Source organism: Ursus arctos, chromosome X (genome assembly GCF_023065955.2).
Source record: "Ursus arctos isolate Adak ecotype North America chromosome X, UrsArc2.0, whole genome shotgun sequence".
In the NCBI taxonomy this organism is placed as follows: Eukaryota; Metazoa; Chordata; class Mammalia; order Carnivora; family Ursidae; genus Ursus; species Ursus arctos.
Window position 1 is genome coordinate 93,050,715 of NC_079873.1, and position 18,461 is coordinate 93,069,175.

Genomic DNA, 18,461 nt, shown 5'->3' on the forward strand with positions numbered 1-18,461 from the left:
AGTGTCACCAACGCCTACCCAGTCACTCAAACAAGAAACCTAGATGTTGTCACAGACTGCTCCAGGACCTTACCGTCCAACGGATCACCAAGACTTCCTGATTTTACCTCTTAAATAGCTCTTGACTTCATCTTCTTTACACTCGCCGGCACTGCTCTCGTTCAGAACTTCGGCATCTCTTGACGGAGCCCCTTGCAGCAGCCTCCATGTTTGCCCTCCTCGAGCCCTCCTGCAAAGCAAGCTAAGCCTGTTTAGCCTTTCACATCGTCACTGATTTTTCAGCGACTCTCAGTAGCTTCCAGTAATTAGAGATAGCTGCGGGTTGTCATTCTCACCCCACCCCGCACAATCTCCCTACCAGGTGGTCCGTTCTAGTGAAAACAGGGCTTCGACCCAGTTCTGCCAAGCACACATTTAGTAGTGGTTAGACAAAGTCCTACCTGTCCTCATAAGACCGGGAAGCCCCACGCAGGAAAGGTTCGCCGAAGCACATCTCGCAGTTCTCCAGTAGTTGCACTTGAGCTAAAGTTGCGGTTAGATCAGGTCGTGGAATCTTCCATTAGGTGTCAGGACGCAGGACCCAATGGCTTCCTAGCCCTAGAATGCCACTCTGGGCTCATCAGTGTCTTAGGCCCCATTCATGCGAGGGCAGACGACAGTATAGATCCATAAATCTAGAATACCATTTATTTCACCAGTGAAAGTTCATTTCTAACATTCCTTACATTAATGAGCACACCCTCTCTGGTAGATTTAGGTAGATTGGTTGAAGCTTTGCAGCACTGCCTCTGAAGTGTGTATTCATAATTAGTCTTTTTTAAAAAAAAGATGTTATTTATTTGAGTGTGAGAGAGAGAGATCATGAGCAGGGGGGAAGGGTAGAGGGAGAAGCAGACTCCCCGCTGAGCCAGGAGCCTGATGTAGGACTCGATCCCAACACCCCGGGATCATGACCTGAGCCGAAGGCAACCACTTAAATAAATGACTGAGCCGCCCAGGCATCGCATAATTAGTCTTTCAGATGCAAACTGAGCACCCGGGGAGCGTGTTCCTCATTAGAGTACTTCAGATACTAACTGTCCCTAGGACGTACGTATGTGTACATATAGATGCACAGGGGTATGCGTATCGCACACTGTGCTATTTTTTTTTTTAGAGAGCACGTGCGCACGCATGAACATTGGGGCAGGGGCAGAGGGAGGAGAGAGAGACTCTTAAGCAAGCTCCACGCCCAGGGTGGAGCCCCATGTGAGGCTCCATCTCATGAGCCTGAGATCATGACCTAAGCTGAAATCAAGAGTTGGATGCTTAACTGGCTGGGCCACCCAGGCGCCCCTCTGCTGAGTATTTTTATTAATGATTTATTTATTTATTTTAGAGAGAGAGAGAAAGAGCACGAGCGGGAGGGGCAGAAGGAGAGGGAGGGAATCTCAAGCAGACCGCGCTGAGGGCAGAGCCCGACGTGGGGCTTGATCTCATGACCCTGAGATCACGACCCGAGCCGAAACCAAGAGTCAGACGCGTACCCAACTGTGCCACCCAGACGCCCCTGTGCTGATTATTTTGAAAGTAAGTTTTAGACCATAGAACAAATCTACCCTGCTGTGTACGTCCGTTCATATTGTGCCCCTGCATAAAACTCTTTATCTCCATGGTTTCCCAGTCCATAGGAAATAAAGTCCAGACTCCTTCAAGTGACACATAAGGCCTTTCCAGAACCCCCCCCCCCAACCTCTCTCCTTTTTGCACTGTATGCTGCAGTCTGGAATTACTAAGCTGCGTGTAAGTTCGCCCCCACCCACGATGCTGGTTTGGGCTCACGCTGTGTGCCTGCCTGGCCCACTTTCGCCACTTTCCTTCACCTTACTCATCCTTTGTGACTCAAACCAGGCATCAGCTCTTTCAAGAATGTAATCCCATTCCGACTTAAGCTTATTTATCTTAACACATGTATAGTGCTTATTATGTGCCGGGAACTATTCTGAGCACTTTTAATCCTCATTATGGCTCTGTGAGTTAGCTTCTATTATTATTCCTCTTTTCAGATGAGGAGACTGAGGCACACAGAGGTTTAACTTGTCAAAGTTCACGTAACTGGTAAGTGGCAAAGCCAGACCGCAGACCGGTGCTGTTGGACTCCAGAGTCCGTGCCCTTGGAAGTCCTTACGCCATGCTGCTTCTCGAGGGCCCTTGCTCGGTATTCCCACAGCCCCTCCAGCATCCCTCTGTCCTAGCATCGAGCATAATGGTGTGAAATTGTCTCTCTGTGTAGGCGCCTGCCCCTTCGTCGTGAGGGTCGTAAAGCTTAATAGTCTCCGAGGCAGGTTGCGATCGTGGTTGGCTTGTGCAGTTTGGGATTAGATCTATCTGGGACTAGGGCCACCTCTGCTGTGTACTAGCTGTGTGACCTTACAAAGTTGTGTAACCTTTCCCTACACCCTTTTCCACATTGGTAAAGTGGGGCTAAGAATATGCCATAGGGTGATGGCAAGAATGAAACAAGATGGTTTTTCTAGAGCACCCAGCAGAGGGTCTCTCGTAGTAAAACAAAACAGAACAAACTTCTTGGTAACGCTTGACTACTACAACTAGTTATTGTTATCTCTGCATCTCCAGCAACTAGCAACTGAAAAATAGACACCAGAGGACTATTTGTTGAACTGAATGAGTATGGAAATCTTTAGACTGACCTCAGTATCTAAAGTATATTTTAGTAGCTAGGACACCCAGAAGAGTTTTACTTCCAAAGGCTAGCTAGCCCTGTAGCTCTTCAGCCAGTATAACTAGCAGCATGTTGTGCTGGTCCTTGCCACCATCCGTTTTAATGTGCTAAAGCTCATACGGGAGAGCTCATCCCTTCCTGGTGTCCTAAAGCATTTCCTCATCCTTCGAAATGAAAGAGAACCCCATTTGGTTTCCTTTCCTTAGAACAAGGGCTTCAGAAGTCTCTGGGGGCCATTCATTCTCAGGGGTTGCTGGCCTTTTCACTTCTGGAGTTCCATGCAAATTTCCGTCCCAGCATGCCAGGGCTTTGATCCCTTCTGCTGTAAATTTCACTTGTCCACTGGATGAAAAATACAGCTATCGGACACGCCCAGGTCAGCTTTGGACAGTGTGGCTATGATCGAAAATGTCCCAGGTATCAATGAAATGCCCATCTTCTTGCAGAAGAAGATGCTTGAAAAGCTGGACTAGCCATACATATCACGTTTGGAGAATGACACAACCCCCTAGAACTCTAGGGTTAGGCTTAGGAAGCTCCCCAAGCAGAAATTTTTGGTTCACTTGGGGCAATGGAGAACCCTCATTTGGGTTCAGCTGGCCGATCTTTCCATAATCTCTGAACCCACTTTCCTTCATGGAGGAAGACAGCCTTGAGACCTCTGCTGCTGTCCTTCATGACGATCTTGCAGGGCCTCTAGCCCGACCCACTTACCGTCAGTGATGACTTCAGGATTTTAGGTGGAGAGGCAAACTTAAGAAGTTGAACTGAATTTGTATTCATCCTGTTCATAGCCTAGAATAATCTGACAGTTTGATTAAACCTCTGGTAGTTTGGTATGTCCCACACACACACACACACACACACACACACACACCCAACTAGTTGAGGGTTCTGGATTCTCAGGTGCTAAAGGATTTTAATGCAAGGGAATAAGGACTGTAGTGTGGGTTGGTCAGGAGGGGCTGCCTGGAGGAGGTGTCCAGGCCAGGATTGGTAGACTTCAGATGGTAAGGGCTTCCAGAGTTGAGAAAGAGGGTTGGATGACAGTCAAAGCACCCAGTGCATCTGAGAAACTAGAGGCGAGGCTTGTGGTTTTAGGCTCAGTGCAAAGCCTGGGATTCCTCTCCCTTTTTCTGTCCAGATGGTTAGAAGCATGGAGGGTCTAGAAACACCGGGGTTGGAAATGTTCACCTCTCGGAAAGTGCCCTGGGTCAGGAGTGAGAAGATAGAATTTCTGATTCTAGTTCTACCACTGATTGCTCCCATAATGGCAGGCAGGTCATGTAAACCTCTCGCAGACCATTTCCTTGTCAGGTAGGGTAGAGACAGATATACGATTGGACTACCACTACTGGGAGGATTAGGTGAAAGCTTGTAAGTATCCATCAGATGTCAGTTGCTAAGAGACTATTAATAAATAAAATGTAGATACCGTGGGAAGAGAGACCATCTCGTCAGTTTGCCTCTTACTGGATATTAAGTACCAGCCGCTCAGGGATGCCAAGAAATGCGTGTCAGGTATGGAGAAGAGAAAGGATTGTTTTGAACAGATGAAGAAACCCAAGTTCAGAGAGCTTAAATCACTCCCCAGTTGTTGAGCACGGGCTGGGCCAAAGCCAAATATGAACTATGTCACTGCTTTGCTCCAAGAACCCGTATCTGTACGTCTTCGGAATAGTGACCCTGTTGGTGAGAATCGTAGGGATAGTGGAAAGCAATGTTTTGGAGGTTGGCAGCTGACGTCAGATGCAAGTAGTTCAATCTCTAGCCCACCAGTAGGTACCATCTGTAATCTTTTTTTTTACTTCTGACACACAATCTAATAAAAATAAATTTATTTTGTGTACTGTTTTGTACAAGCTTATAAATTTTGATTCCAGCCTCTGTGAGCTCTGTGTCGTTCCTTTTGAGCCTAACTTGCTAGAGGGACCAGAGAGTCGATCACACAGAATCGGGAGGTAATGCCCCTTTAAAGTAGGAAATACTGCAGTAGGGAAGTGTCAGGAGAGAGAAAGCTAGTGAAAGGAAAGTGAGCATGGCAGAAATCTGCATTCTGGCGGGATCGGGGAGGAGAGGGGGAACTGAAGATTTCGGGTGTGTATAAGAGGCCGTGTCAGCGGGTGCAGGGAGAGAGAGTTCGAGAGAGAGAACGGAAAGCCCGCCGGAGCCTAGTAACAGTGTCAGAGCCCTCCGGGTGCCTGTGCTTGGTCCTCAGAGCCACCCCGGCCCTCTTCCTAGTCCCTTTGTCTGCCACCACCTGTCTCAGCTACCAGAGAAACTTGACCAAGAGGAAGAGAAAGGGAAAGAACCATTCAAATTGCCCTTCAAGACATCTTCACTTCTCTTCCAGAACGTCCCTCCGCTTGGATCTTGCCGTCACTCCACTAACACACTTGTACAGACAGCTCTTCCTTCCGTTCTCTTTGGCCTCTTTAGCCAACACGTAACATGATCTTCGCAAGAAGTTGCTGGTAACCTTTCTAAGAACATGTTTGGTCAGTGTCTCCGTGGTATTTCAGGATGTAAAGGTAGACGTCTTACGTTTTTACTTGAAAGAGCGAGAGTATGAGCAGGGGGTGGGGGAAGTGCTGAAGAGGCAGAGGGAGAAGCAGACTCCCCGCTGAGCAAGGAGCCTGATGCGGGGCTCGATCCCAGGATCCCGGGGATGAAGGCAGACGCTTAGCCGACTGAGCCACCCAGGTGCCCCGGATGGAAGATTTTAAAGCAACTGCTTTCTGGGGCGCCCAGGTGGCTCAGTTGCTTAAGCGACTGACTCATGATTTCAGCTCAAGTCCCGTGTTGGGGTTCCCACTCAGTGGTCATTCTCCTTCCCTCTCCTCCTCCCCTCCTCCCCCGCTCGTGCTTGCTTTCTCTCTCTAAAAAATTAAATAAAAAATAAAATAAAGCAACTAACTCAGAAAAATTCTACTACCTTCACCTCCTCAAATCTAACTGCTGTATCTGAGAGAATTCTGAGTATTGGTTGTGTTAACACCAGTGTCAGTCCCTTTTACACCTTGGTTGGTTGAAGTTGTTGGTGGAAGTTCACACTTGTATGTTCACATGTGACTTTAATCAGAATCCGAAGATGACCCATTGTTAATAATTTGGCATATGAAAAAACAAAATGCTTTTATTCTAACAAAGAGAGAGGCACTAGAATCCGACCTCAACCCCCACCCCATGAATGTGTATTTTACATAAAACCAGACAGATTTTCTTAACAACATTGATAACGTGCTCTTACAACAGAATTGCAATATTATACCAGAAGCATTACCAGTGCTAAGTACTCTCCAATTTAGAATGAGTGAATAAATTCTCTAAAACTTTTAAGAGAAGAGTATCCATTTCTTCAACTAAATAATCCATAAATTCAAAAGGTAAAAGGAATAGCTCTTCTTATACAAAATGTGGCATATATGTGGGAGTGGAATTTCGATAGGAATTTGTGAGCTCGGGGCTCCTGGCTGGCTCAGTCGGTAGAGCGTGCGACTCTTGATCTTGGGGTGGTAAGTTCGAGCCCCACATTGGGTGTAGAGAGTACTTAAAAATAAAATCCTTTTTAAAAAAAGATTTTATTTATTTATTTGACAGAGAGACAGCCAGCGAGAGAGAGAACACAAGCAGGGGGAGTGGGAGAGGAAGAAGCAGGGTCCCAGCGGAACCTTGTTAGGTGATCACTTCGTGATCTAACCACGATCGCACCCTGCCTCGGAGACTATTAAGCTTTACGACCCCCGCGGTGCAGCGGCAGGTGCCTACACAGATAGTTTCACACCATTACACTCAGTGCTAGGACAGAGGTATGCTGGAGGGGCTGTGGGAATACCGAGCAAGGGCCCTCGAGAAGCAGCACGGCGTAGGGACTTCCAAGAGCAGGGACTCTGGAGTCCGACAGCGCCGGTCTGCGGTGTGGCTTCGCCACGTACCAAGTACCCGTTATGTGAACTTTGACCCTGGAAACAAGTGCCTTCCTATAGCACCAGCTCAATTTGCTTGGCGGTTTTCCATCGCTTGGAAGAATGAGCTTCCTCGTGCCCCACTCAGAGACACCACCACTGGTCTGTGCCTCCTTCTCGAAAGTCTGAGCCCTAGCACCCGGGGACCCTCCTCCAAGCTCAGAGATCCCAGCACCAGCTAGCAAGCGCCTCCTTCTCAGAAATCTGAGTCTCAGCTCCACGGAGGCCCTCCCCCAAGTTTGAGTAATTATGAATTCTTCTCTTACCCCCCACACCCCCAGCCAAGGAGTGCTAGCTGGTTCCTGAAGTTTTTATGTGTGGGACGCCTTACAGCAGCACTGTCTAATAACAATATAATGTGAGTTACACACCAATCCTTAATTTTCTGGTAGCTACGTTAAAAAAGTAAAAAGAAGGGCGCCTGGGTAGCGCAGTCGTTAAGCGTCTGCCTTCGGCTCTGGGCGTGATCCCGGCGACCCCGGATCGAGTCCCACATCGGGCTCCTCCGCTGGGAGCCTGCTTCTTCCTCTCCCACTCCCCCTGCTTGTGTTCCCTCTCTCACTGGCTGTCTCTCTGTCACATAAATAAATCTTTAAAAAAAAATTAAAAAAAAGAAATATTATGAAAGGATTTACGTCAATAAATTTGAGGACTCAGATGAAATGGACTTGAAAGACACAAAATACCAAAGCTCATTCAAAAAAATATGTCTAACATAAATAGTCCTAAATCTATTATAGACATCGAATTTGCAATTATAAAACTTCTCACACACAAACTCCAGGCCCAGATGTTTTCACTGGTGATTTCTGCCAAAAGCCTGAGGTAGAAATAATACAATTTTACCCACATTCTTCCAGAAAATTAAAGGGAGGGAATACTTCCTAATTCATTCTGTGAAGACAGCATTACCCTGATACCAAAGTAAATAACATTATTTAAATAAAAATTAAATAAGTAATACTACATGCTACTATCCCTCATGCACAGAGATGCAAAAACCAGAAACAAAATTTTAGCAAACTGAATCCAGCAATATGTAAAAAGAATAATATATCATTTTCAAGTGTGGTTTATGTCAGGAATGCAAGTTTGGTTTACATTCAAAAATAAATCACTATAATGCACCATATTAGAAAAGTAACAAAGAAAAGCCATAGGACCGTCTCAATAGATACAGAAAAATCATGTGACAAAATCCAACAGCTATTACTGATAATACCTCTGAGCAAACTAGGAATAGAAGGAAACGTCATCAACCTGATAAAGGCCATCTCTGCAACACTTCCAGCTAACATCATACTTCATGGTGAAAGCCCGAATGCTTTCCCTATAAGGTCAGTAACCAGTCAAGGAGAGTCAGCACCGTGGTAGAGGTTCTGGCTAGAGCAATTAGGCAAGAAAATGTAATAAAAGGCACCCAAGCTGTGAAGGAAGAAGTACAATTTTCGTTACTTGAAGATAGCCTGTTCATAAACAGAAAACTGGTTGAAATCTAAAACAAGTTTCTAGAACTAACACATGAGTTTAGTAAAGTTGTAGGCTACATCATTAATAGATAATTTTTTTACAATGAAAACCACTGTCATGAACAATTGAACCAGTGAACTGAAATTTAAAAATATCATTTACAATAGCAACTAAAATATTAAATAAGGAATTTCAGACAAAAGATGTGCAAAACCTATACACTGAAAAATATTAAGTATTGATGGGACAAACTAAAGAAAATCTAAACAGAGGTTTACGCTTTATTCATGGGTCAGGCCTAGACTCCACACTATAATAGTGTGAGTCAGTTCTTTTTAAGTCTTATTGGCTTAACATTCACCTGTTTGTTTATCCGTTCACCTGTTGATGGACGTTTGGCTTGTTTTCACGTTTTAGCTATTGCAAACAAAGCTTCTATGAACTTTTGTGTATGAGACTTTCTGTGGATGCATGCTTTCTTTTGTCTTGGGTAAATATCTAGGAGAATAATGGCTAAATCATTTCATAGGTGCATGTTTAACTTTTTAAAACACTACCGAACTGGGGAGCCTGGGTGGCTCAGTCAGTTAAGCGTCTGCCTTCGGATAGGGTCCTGGGATCGAGCCCTGAGTCGGGCTCCCTGCTCAGCGGGGAGTCTGCTTCTCCCTCTGCCCCTCCCCCCTGCTTATGCTCTCTCTGTCTCAAATAAATGAATAAAATCTTTAAAAAATAAAAAAATTTAAAAAAGCTAAAAACCACCAAACTGTTTTTACAAAGTGGTACCGTTTACATTACCCCCAGCTGTGGAAGAGAGCTCTCGTCCATTGGCATCCCAGCAACACTTGCTATGGCCATTCTTCTTCGTTTTGGCCATTCTGTTTGGTGTGTAGTGTTACTTCATTGTGGTTTTTAATTTGCGTTTATTTACCTAGTGACCAATGGTGCTGGACCTCTTTTCATGCGCTTTTGTGCCATCTGTATGTCTTCAGTGAAATGTCTGTTCCGAATCTTTTGCCCATTTTATAGTGATTGGGTTGTTCCTTTACTTCTTCTTGGGCTTTTGGCGTATTTCACATATTCTGTATACAAATCTTTTATCAGATACATGCTTTGCAAATATTTTCTCCCAGTCTGTGGATTATCTTCTCATTGTCTTAACAGTGTCTTTGAAAGAGCCGAAGTGTTATATTTTCATGAAGTCTAATTTATCGATTCATTTTTAATGTATTGTGCTTTTGGTATCATATCTAAGAAAACATTGCCTAGCTCAAGGTCATGAAGATCTTTCTCCTGCATTTTTTGGGAGGAGTTTTACAGTTTTCGCTTTTATATTTACTTCTATGAGCCATTTTGTGTTAATTTTGTGGATGGGGCAAGGAATGAATTCAATGTGCTTTTCTTTTCCTACAGATAAATACCTTATAGTTCCAGCACCATTTGCTGAAAAGGTTATTCTTTTTCCAATGAATTGCTTTTGTACCTTTGTAAAAAATCAGCTGTCTATATTTGTGTGAGTATAGTTCGGAATTCTCTGTTTTGTCCTATTGGTATATTTGTCTGTTTCGACGCCGCACTGCACGATTTCAGGTTTGGCATATGTATACACCGATGAAACCATCCCCACGATCAAGATAACGAACGTGACCCGAAGTTTCCAAGTGCCGATGGTTATGAGCGTTATCTTTTTTTTTTTTAAGATTTTATTTATTTCTGTGACAGAGAGACAGCCAGCGAGAGAGGGAACACAAGCAGGGGGAGTGGGAGAGGAAGAAGCAGGCTCCCAGCGGAGGAGCCCGATGTAGGACTCGATCCTGGGTCGCCGGGATCACGCCCTGAGCTGAAGGCAGGCAGTTAACGACTGCACTACCCAGGCGCCCCATTTCATAATATTTCTTTATTATCCTCTCTGTATTTGTAGAATCTGCTGTGCCATCTTCTTTCTCTTTCCTGACATTAGTAATTTGTGTTTTCTCTTTTCCCTGATCCACACAGCCAGCATTTTATCACCTCTGCTCATTCTCTGAAAGAACCAACTTTTAGGATCACGGAATGTCTCTGTTCAGTTTCTGCTTTCTATTTCATTGATTTCTGCTGCATCGTACTTTGGGCGTGGTGTGATCTACTTTGTCTCGTTTCTTAAGGTAGAAGCTGATGTCAGTGATCTGAAATGTTTCTTTTCTTACCTATGCATTCAGTGCTGTAAATTTCCCCCCCACATACTTCTTGCGAGGTATCTGACACATTTTGATACATTGTTTTCATTTTCATTCAGTTAAAAATACTTCACGATTTCCCTTTTGGTTTTTTCTATGACACGTGTTATTTGTAAATGTGCGATCATTTAGTTTCCAGATATCTGGGGAGTGTCCAGATCTCTGTTATTAGAATCTAATTTAATTCTACTGATGTCAGAATACATACTTTGTATGACTCAAATATGCTTTTTGCTCTGTGTATTTTGAAGCTTCATTATTAGGTGCATAAACCTAGTTTAGATTGTTATATCCTCTTGATGAATTGACCCCTTTATTATTATCATCCCAGGTAATACTGTTTGATCGGAAATCTCCTTGCCTGTTACTAATACAGCCATCAGTCTTTCCTGGATCTGGCTATTAGTTAGCTAGGTTTATTAGTTGACTGCTGCTGCCAGAAAAAATTACCAAAATCTCGGTGGCTTAGAACAAGGTATTTATTCTCCCACAGTTCTGGAGGTGAGATGTCTAAAATCAAGGTATAGACGGTACCACGTTCCTTTCTGAGGCTCTAGGGGAGAAACTGTTCCTTGCCTCTTTCCACTGTTGGGTCAGCATTCTTTGGCTTGTGGCTGATCTCTTTCTGTGCTTTATCTTCATATTGCTTTCTCTCTGTGTGTCTAATCTCTCTCTGTGTGTCTCTTATTAGGGTACGTGTGATTGCATTTAGGGCTGTCCTGGATAAACTCCTCAAAGTCTTGAGTTAAATCACGTATTTGGCCAAATAAGGTAATATTCACAGGTTCTGGGGATTAGAACATGGGCATATCTTTGGGTCCACCATTCAGCCTACTACACAAGGTATATCTTTTCCTGTCCTTTTATTTATTTTTAAAGATTTCATTTATTTATTTGAGAAAGAGAGAGAGAGAGTGCCCAGGGGGAGGGGCAGAGGGAGAGGGAGAAGCAGACTCCCCACTGAGCAGGGAGCCTGATGCGGGACTCGATCCTAGGACCCTGAGATCACGACCTGAGCCGGAGGCAGATGCTTCACCGACTGAGCCACCCAGGCGTCCTCTCCCATCCTTTTATTTTTAACTTATTTGTGTATTTGTAGTTAAAGACTATTATAAATAGCGTACGTTTGGGTCTTACTTTGTTATCCAGTCTGACAGTCTTTTCCTTCTAATTGAGGTGTATGGTAGATGAGATGTCCACACTCTAATCCTGTGAACCTGTAAAACAGTAACCCAATATGGCAAATGGGACATTGCAGCTGTGATAAGTGAAGAATTTTGGTGTGGGAAGAGTATCCTGGATTATTGGGGTGGGCCCAATATAGTCACAAAAGTCTTCAAATAGGAAGGCAAGAGGGTCAGAGTGAGAAGGAGATGTGATGACAGAGCAGAGGTTGGAGTCATGTGCTCCGAATATGGAGGAAGGGGCCGTGAGCTGAGGAATGCAGGCGGCCTCTGGAAGTTGTAAAAGGTCAGCAAACAGATTCTCTCTGGAAGGAGTGCAGATCTGCTGATATTTGGATTTTTAGCTCCGTGAGACCTGGGTCGGATTTCTGACCTGGAGAACTAACTGTAGGTGTTTTATGTTGTTGGAAGCCACTAAGTTTGTGGTCGTTTGTTCCAGCAGCAGTCGGAAAGTAAGGTGTTTAGCTCATTTATATTTAATGTGATTATTGATATAATTAGGCTTAAATCTTTCATCTTGCTGTTTGTTTTCTCTCTGTGTCATCTTGCAGTTCCTTTTTTCCCCTGCCTTCTGTTGAATTAATTGTTTTAGTTTTTATTTTTATCTCTTTTGTTGGCTTTTTGCCTATACTTCTTTGTTTTTTACTTTTAGTGGTTGCTTTGCAGTTTAGAATTCAGAGCTTTAATTTATCATAGTCTATCTTCAAGTGATATTCTGTCACTTTATAAAGAAGGTAGAAACTTTACAATAATGTACTTCTGTTTCCCTTCTCCTGGTCTTTATACTGTAGGTTTTTTTTTTAAAAGATTCACCTATTTATTTGAGAGAGAGAGAGAGAGAGAGAATGCATGAGCAGGCAGAGGTGCAGAGGGAGAGGGAGAAGCAGACTCCCCGCTGAGCATGGAGCCTGACACAGGGCTTGACCTCAGGACCCATGACATCACCATCTGAGCCGAAACCCAGAGTCGGATGCTTAACCGACTGAGCCAGACCCAGGCGTCCCTATTCTGTAGTTTTCATATAATTTACTTATGCATAAGTTGTAAGGCCCACAATACATTTTTATTGTTTTTGTTTATAGTCAATTATCTTTTAAAGAGATTTAAGAAATAGGAAAAATATCATATATTTACTCATGAAGTTTCTGTTTGTAATACTCTTCATTACTTTGTGTAGATCCATGTTTTTATCTGGTTTCATTTTCTTTCTGCATAAAGGATATCCCTCAACATTTATTACAATTCAGGTCTGCTAGTGGTGACATACATCTTTTGTATGTCTGAAATGTCTTTATTTCACTTTTGCTTTTTTTAATTTTTAAAAATCACGGTACAATATGTATAACATCAAATCTGCCATCTACACCGCTTTGAGTGTGCAGCTCAGTGGTGTTCATCATCACTGGCCATCTCTAGAACTCTTTTCATCTTGTAAAACTGAAACTCCAGGGTGCCTGCGTCCTCGGTCAGTGAAGTGTCTGCCTTCGGCTCAGGTCATGAGCCCAGAATCCTGGGATCGAGTCCTGCTTGGGGTTCCTTTCTCAGCAGGGAGTCTGCTTCTCCCTCTCCCACTCCCCCTGCTCATGCTCACTCTCTTTCTCTCTCTCTGTCAAATAAATAAATAAAATCTTAAAAAAAAACATGGAACTCTATACCCATTAAATAACTTCACATTTCCCCCCTCCCTCAGCCTCTGGCAACCACCATTCTTTCCTCTATATTTCTTTAAATTTGAGTATCCTCGTACCTCGTATAAGTAAGACTACGCAGTATTTGTATGTATATTAAATCCCCTCTGATCAAAGAGCTCCTGCAGTTTTTTTTTCCTGATCAGACCCGATACATCCATTTAGGCAACTTTATCCTCAAGGCAGCATAGCGACAGGACTTGGAATTCCAGTTTGGCTGTCACTTACTAGCTGTACGAGCAAATTACTTAATCTGTCTAATCCTCAGAATATTACCAGGGAAAAATGGAGAGAGTAATACCTACTACCCAGAGGGTTTTTTGTGTGAGGAGCTATGAGACCACCTGACACACAATAGATGTTCAATTGAGACTATGTCGTTTCATCCATTTCTTCATCAGCGTCTTCTGGGCTCTTCGATCTATGCTTCTCAGCCACAGCCTCCCAGAGCGTTTTTTCCTACCTCCCCATCAATCCCACACTGTGCTGCGGCCCTTTTTCTTGGGATTCTTTTTCAACACGTGTTTATCTTAAAAAGTAACCAAAGCTCATTGTGAATGAGTGATTGTGGCTTAGAGTGTTCCGAAAGGGGAAAAGCAGTCGATATCGTTTTGGTACCATGGTAGGTCAATAAAAGGACGTATTATGGGGGAAGGACAACGTTTGGTTACCCCAGCCTCGCCCACAGCACAGCCTGTGCGTGGAACCGCGGTGAAGGGGGTCTGCGTCGACTCTCTTGGCATGAGATTACTTTCTCTGTAGTCCCTTCAGCTCGCTAGCACGGTGCTGTAAACATTTCATGGGCAAGAGGAGTAAAGAAATGGTAGGCAGGCAGATATCCTTTCTTTCCTGCTCTGTCTTGCCCCTTACTCTTTGAGCTCACAGGGCCTAGCTCTTGACAGCTGGGAGAAACAGGTCAAGGTTGCCTTGGTGTCTGTCCTTTGCCTGCCACGTGTTCCTTTCTCCCAAGGGCCCAGTGTGTCCTCCTACCCGGGGTCATTTCGCTCTCAAATCCCAGGAAATCCTGTTCTTCCCAGGGAGCATGGCATGCCTGAGGCCTCCCCGAAGCCTCACCTTAGCTTCCTCGGGACGTGTTCTGTTTCTTGCTCTCTCCAGCAGTCCCGGCCACCTAGGGGATGAGGGCTGCAGAGAAGAGGGCCCTCAAGCTCTTGCCTCGGCATGCAACCGGGCTGCTGTACTTTTCACCGGCTGTCACCAGCTCCGAGCACTGAGCCCCCCTGTGTGGGACAGTACTTCCCCATCTCCCAAGCCCTTTCCCCCCCTCTCTAGGGACACTGCTGGTGATCCTCGGGTGGCTTGGTTTTCAAGGGCAGGTACGCCACCAAAACAGAACCGCCCCTTCCTGGATTACTGTATCTCCCACTCGTGGTTCTAAGTTACTGTCCTTGAAATTGATATTTGAGAAAACTATAAGCCTCTGCCGAGGCAGCCATCCCTCTCCACGCGTGGGCTGTTCTGTCTTACCTTGGCTCACAGGAAATGAAGAAAACAAGCTATTTTTGTTTAAATGACCGAGACTCAACATTAAGCATTCACTCCTTTCTTTGTGTAGCAAACAAATGGCCATCATGTACCTACCCTCGACGAGGTGTTCCTGACAGCGACCTCCTCAGTATATCGCGTTGCTTTCTGTTCACTCCATCAGCCGAACGCTTCAGGGAAACGCGAAGACCTGTACATGGTTCAGTTACGAAAGCAACCAACTGACATAAAGTCAGGCAACTTTTCAACGACCGTCAGCAAATCTTTCCAGGTTGCCCTGAAAGGCAAACACCGCTTGAATCACAGGTGTGGACATAAAATCATACGATTATCGTCTCCTGAAAATCAACCTGGGAGGGTCTGGGTGTGCTCATCGAAGGACATCGTCTCCCAGTTCGCGGAGCCACTTTCAGAGTCTGTGCCCTTATGTCCGTCGACGCACTTATCACACTGACTGTCTGTGTCCCCTGCCTGGCCGAGGGCTCCCTGAGGGCAGGGAAGATGTCCTGTTTGATTTGTATCCCTGGGGCCAGGCACATCCAGGACTGGTTGCTCAGTAAATGTTTGTCAATTGAAAAAATGTGCATCATAGTTTTGGACTATCTTCACTGCAAGCCCGTCTTTCTTCTTTTAACAGAGAACGTGATTTTCAGAAAACAGATGTGATTCGGAAATATGCTGGGTGAACAAGGTATTCACCAAACCTAATAACACTGTCTTTATTTAAAGAGGAGCTGTCATCATAATGTATTGAGTGCTTTTCTTCTGTGAATCACGATCTGTCTCTGAAAACTCTTGCAGAGAAGGAATCACAAGATGTTTAAGTGCCAATATGTGTTTAGCAAAAAAAGATCAGACAAATAACTATTTGTGTTGAAAATTATTGAATGCCTGCTCTAGGGAGCAGGGCCTACAGTTTAGAGGTAAAGAGCATTACTCTGGAGCTGGATGGCTTGGGTTCAAATCCTGGCTTTGCATCTAACTTAGCCGCGTAGTCTCTGACACGTCACTCAACCTGCTGGTACCCCAACATAGAGTCATTGGGAGGATTAATTGAGTTAATTCCATAAAGCGCTTAGCACATAGAGCCAACTGTCATTGTGCGAGAAACATCCGAGACAGGGAGGAGTCTGTAGCCATAAGCATCTCAGCGTGGTTTTATAAGCACCGAATGCCCTCCACGCAATTCAAAACATGGTCCTGAGAATATGAGTGTCAGTACAACCAGATGCTTGGTATTCATGGTACTGAGGAGAACAGAAGGACCTGAGAGAGAACACTCTTCTACTAAAATACTTCCTTTTTTTTTTTTTTAACAAAGAAATGGTATGTGGTGTTAATGCCTGTGAAAGTATTCAGTGTTCCTCACTTCACTTTGAATAGAAACCAGCCTGGACAGAGAATTCATAGCCTCTTATCGTCAATATGTCTCTCTCTCAAACAAAATTTGGTTCCGATTTCAAAAACTAAGATACAATGTTGCTGTGATCTGGAAAGGATGGAATAATCTAGAGGGATTTGCCGTTTTGCCAAGATAATTTGGAGCTTGACTATGGATTCAAATTGCATCAAAATTTAAGATTAGTAATATTAAATAATGATATAATTTACATTTGGGGAGCACATGGTTTCATTACTGTGTCATTTCTGTTACTGTGCAGAACATCGTTCTTTTCATTAAAATATTGGTTGCCTTTTTTAAACTAGAGTTTCCCTGTCTCGGAAATAGTCATGAAGATGACAATTTATCTTGCAATCAGTTATTTTGCATGATTCATGAAGAAGCACTTTAAAAATAACTTTGTAATAAAGACAGAAAACTGTTTCTTCACGATTGTGATTCATCAAAATTATTTTTGAACATTTGGTAAATCCTACTTCTGAAAACTTTTAAAGGACATTAACGCCCCATCAGAGTCTGTTTCAGGGCCTTCTTTATGGATTCTGCAAAAGCTTCAGTAGTGAAAGTGGGCTTGAGAGGTGAGGCAGCTGTGGATAACTGTGCATACCTGGCCCCTCCTCATCTCCTCAGTTTCTCTTCCGAGAAGTTCAAAAGAGTCAAGGGATTATTTGGGGGAATTAAAGTAATTGCCAAGAGAAACAGCACGGGCCTGCAAACCCTTCCAACATGGCGGGTTCTGTACTTCTGGGTCCAAGGGGCAAGCCAGGGGTGGGCTGTGTACTGAAAGGTTTCTCTCTTACCAGAGAAGACGGTGGGGTTACCATGCCATTCCTTCCCCGCCCCCCCCCATTCCAGTAGAGTTACCAATGCTGTTTCTTGAGAAGAGAGCTGTGATGGAGTCACAGACATGTCTTCGTCAGAAAGGGGGAGAGAATATGGCAGTGGTCACTGGAGCCACGGGCTGGATGGGGCATCTGTCCAGGTTCGCTTAGTTATACTGAATTTCCTGCTTTAAAGCTTGTAAGTACGATTTGGGGAATGGGCAAGATCCCATTCGGAGTTGTACAGAGTGAGCACCCAGCTGCCATCTTCATTTTCCCCCACAGGCTATTATCGGCTCGTCCTAAAGTGAAGTGTTTTATTCTGCTACACGGATCATGAGTAGAGCGAATCATAGAGCAGAACAGCGTTGGGAAGGAAATCTGCACGCTGAGCGTGCGTAGGATCAACGCCCTTCCCGGACACCAGTAACGAGGCCTAGATTTTCCAGCTTCACCGGGAACTTCCTAAGGTTCTGAAAATGACGTTGTCACCGACTACAGCTATTGTCATCCCCATTGTCCTTCTAACATCAACATCTTTTGAAAAAGTCCACGTCGATGGCACTTTGACTTTGGTAGCACTTGCTTTCTGATGTCCTTTCATAGGATCTCAAGGCATCCTGACTCCCTATCCTCGTGACCCCCTGCCTCCCTGGGGTCCCCTAAACCCAGGCGCTTTCAGTCAGGATGCTAGCTAGCTGGGGGCCACCCAGGTCCTTTCTGCGTTGAAATGTGTCCCCTAAGGGCTCCCGGGTGGCTCAGTTGGTGAAGCGTCTGCCTTCGGCTCAGATCGTGATCTCGGGGTCCCGGGATGGAGCCCCGTGTCAGGCTCCCTGCTCAGTGGAGAGTCTGCTTCTCCCTCTGCCCCTCCACCCTGCTCATTCTCTCTGTCTCTCTCTCTCTCTCTCAGATAAGAAAATAAAACCTTTAAAAAAAATGTCCCGCCTAATTCTCCCCTTGCCAGACAATGGTCCCACTTCCTGCTCACTGTCCATTGTGCCCCTCAACCTTAAAATACCCGTGAGTGATGATTTGTTCCTTCAGTGTCCTAATTCAGTCTTTTGAAGGGCGAGTGTAGAGGTTTCTCTAGGAAGTTCACAAATCCTTACTTGAAATTGAAAAATGTTACGTATGCAGAGTGGGGAATATCCACAGATTCCTTGAAATTCTCAAAGAGGTCAATATCCCTCTAAAAATTAAGAAATATTGCATTAGGGTTTATTTAGTTGCCATTTGAAGATTATATTTTAACAGCTCTCCTGGAAATAATCCCTTAGCCTAGGGAGATGGTCCTATGAGAAATAAAGAGCCGGCTACATGGTACGGAATATATTATTTGGAAGAGGGGTTTCATGATACCTCACCACATTATATGGGTAACCACTTATTTTTCTTGCTCTCTCCCTACTTAATAATAGTGACAAAGGGATTTTATGCCTTCTGTTTCACCCTGTGGTTATGGCTTTAATGAACAGTAAGATATAATGCATCTA

At 44.4% G+C, this 18,461-nt stretch overlaps 1 long non-coding RNA gene across 1 annotated transcript in view; it reads left to right on the forward strand.

The window, feature by feature from the left end:
• Positions 1-16,460, forward strand: part of LOC113241266 (uncharacterized) — a 65,262-nt gene extending 48,802 nt beyond the window's left edge. The window contains exon 5 of the long non-coding RNA XR_003311497.4: positions 14,816-16,460. This is a non-coding gene — a long non-coding RNA (uncharacterized LOC113241266). The remainder of the gene's footprint in view (positions 1-14,815) is intronic.
• Positions 16,461-18,461: the final 2,001 nt, after the last annotated feature.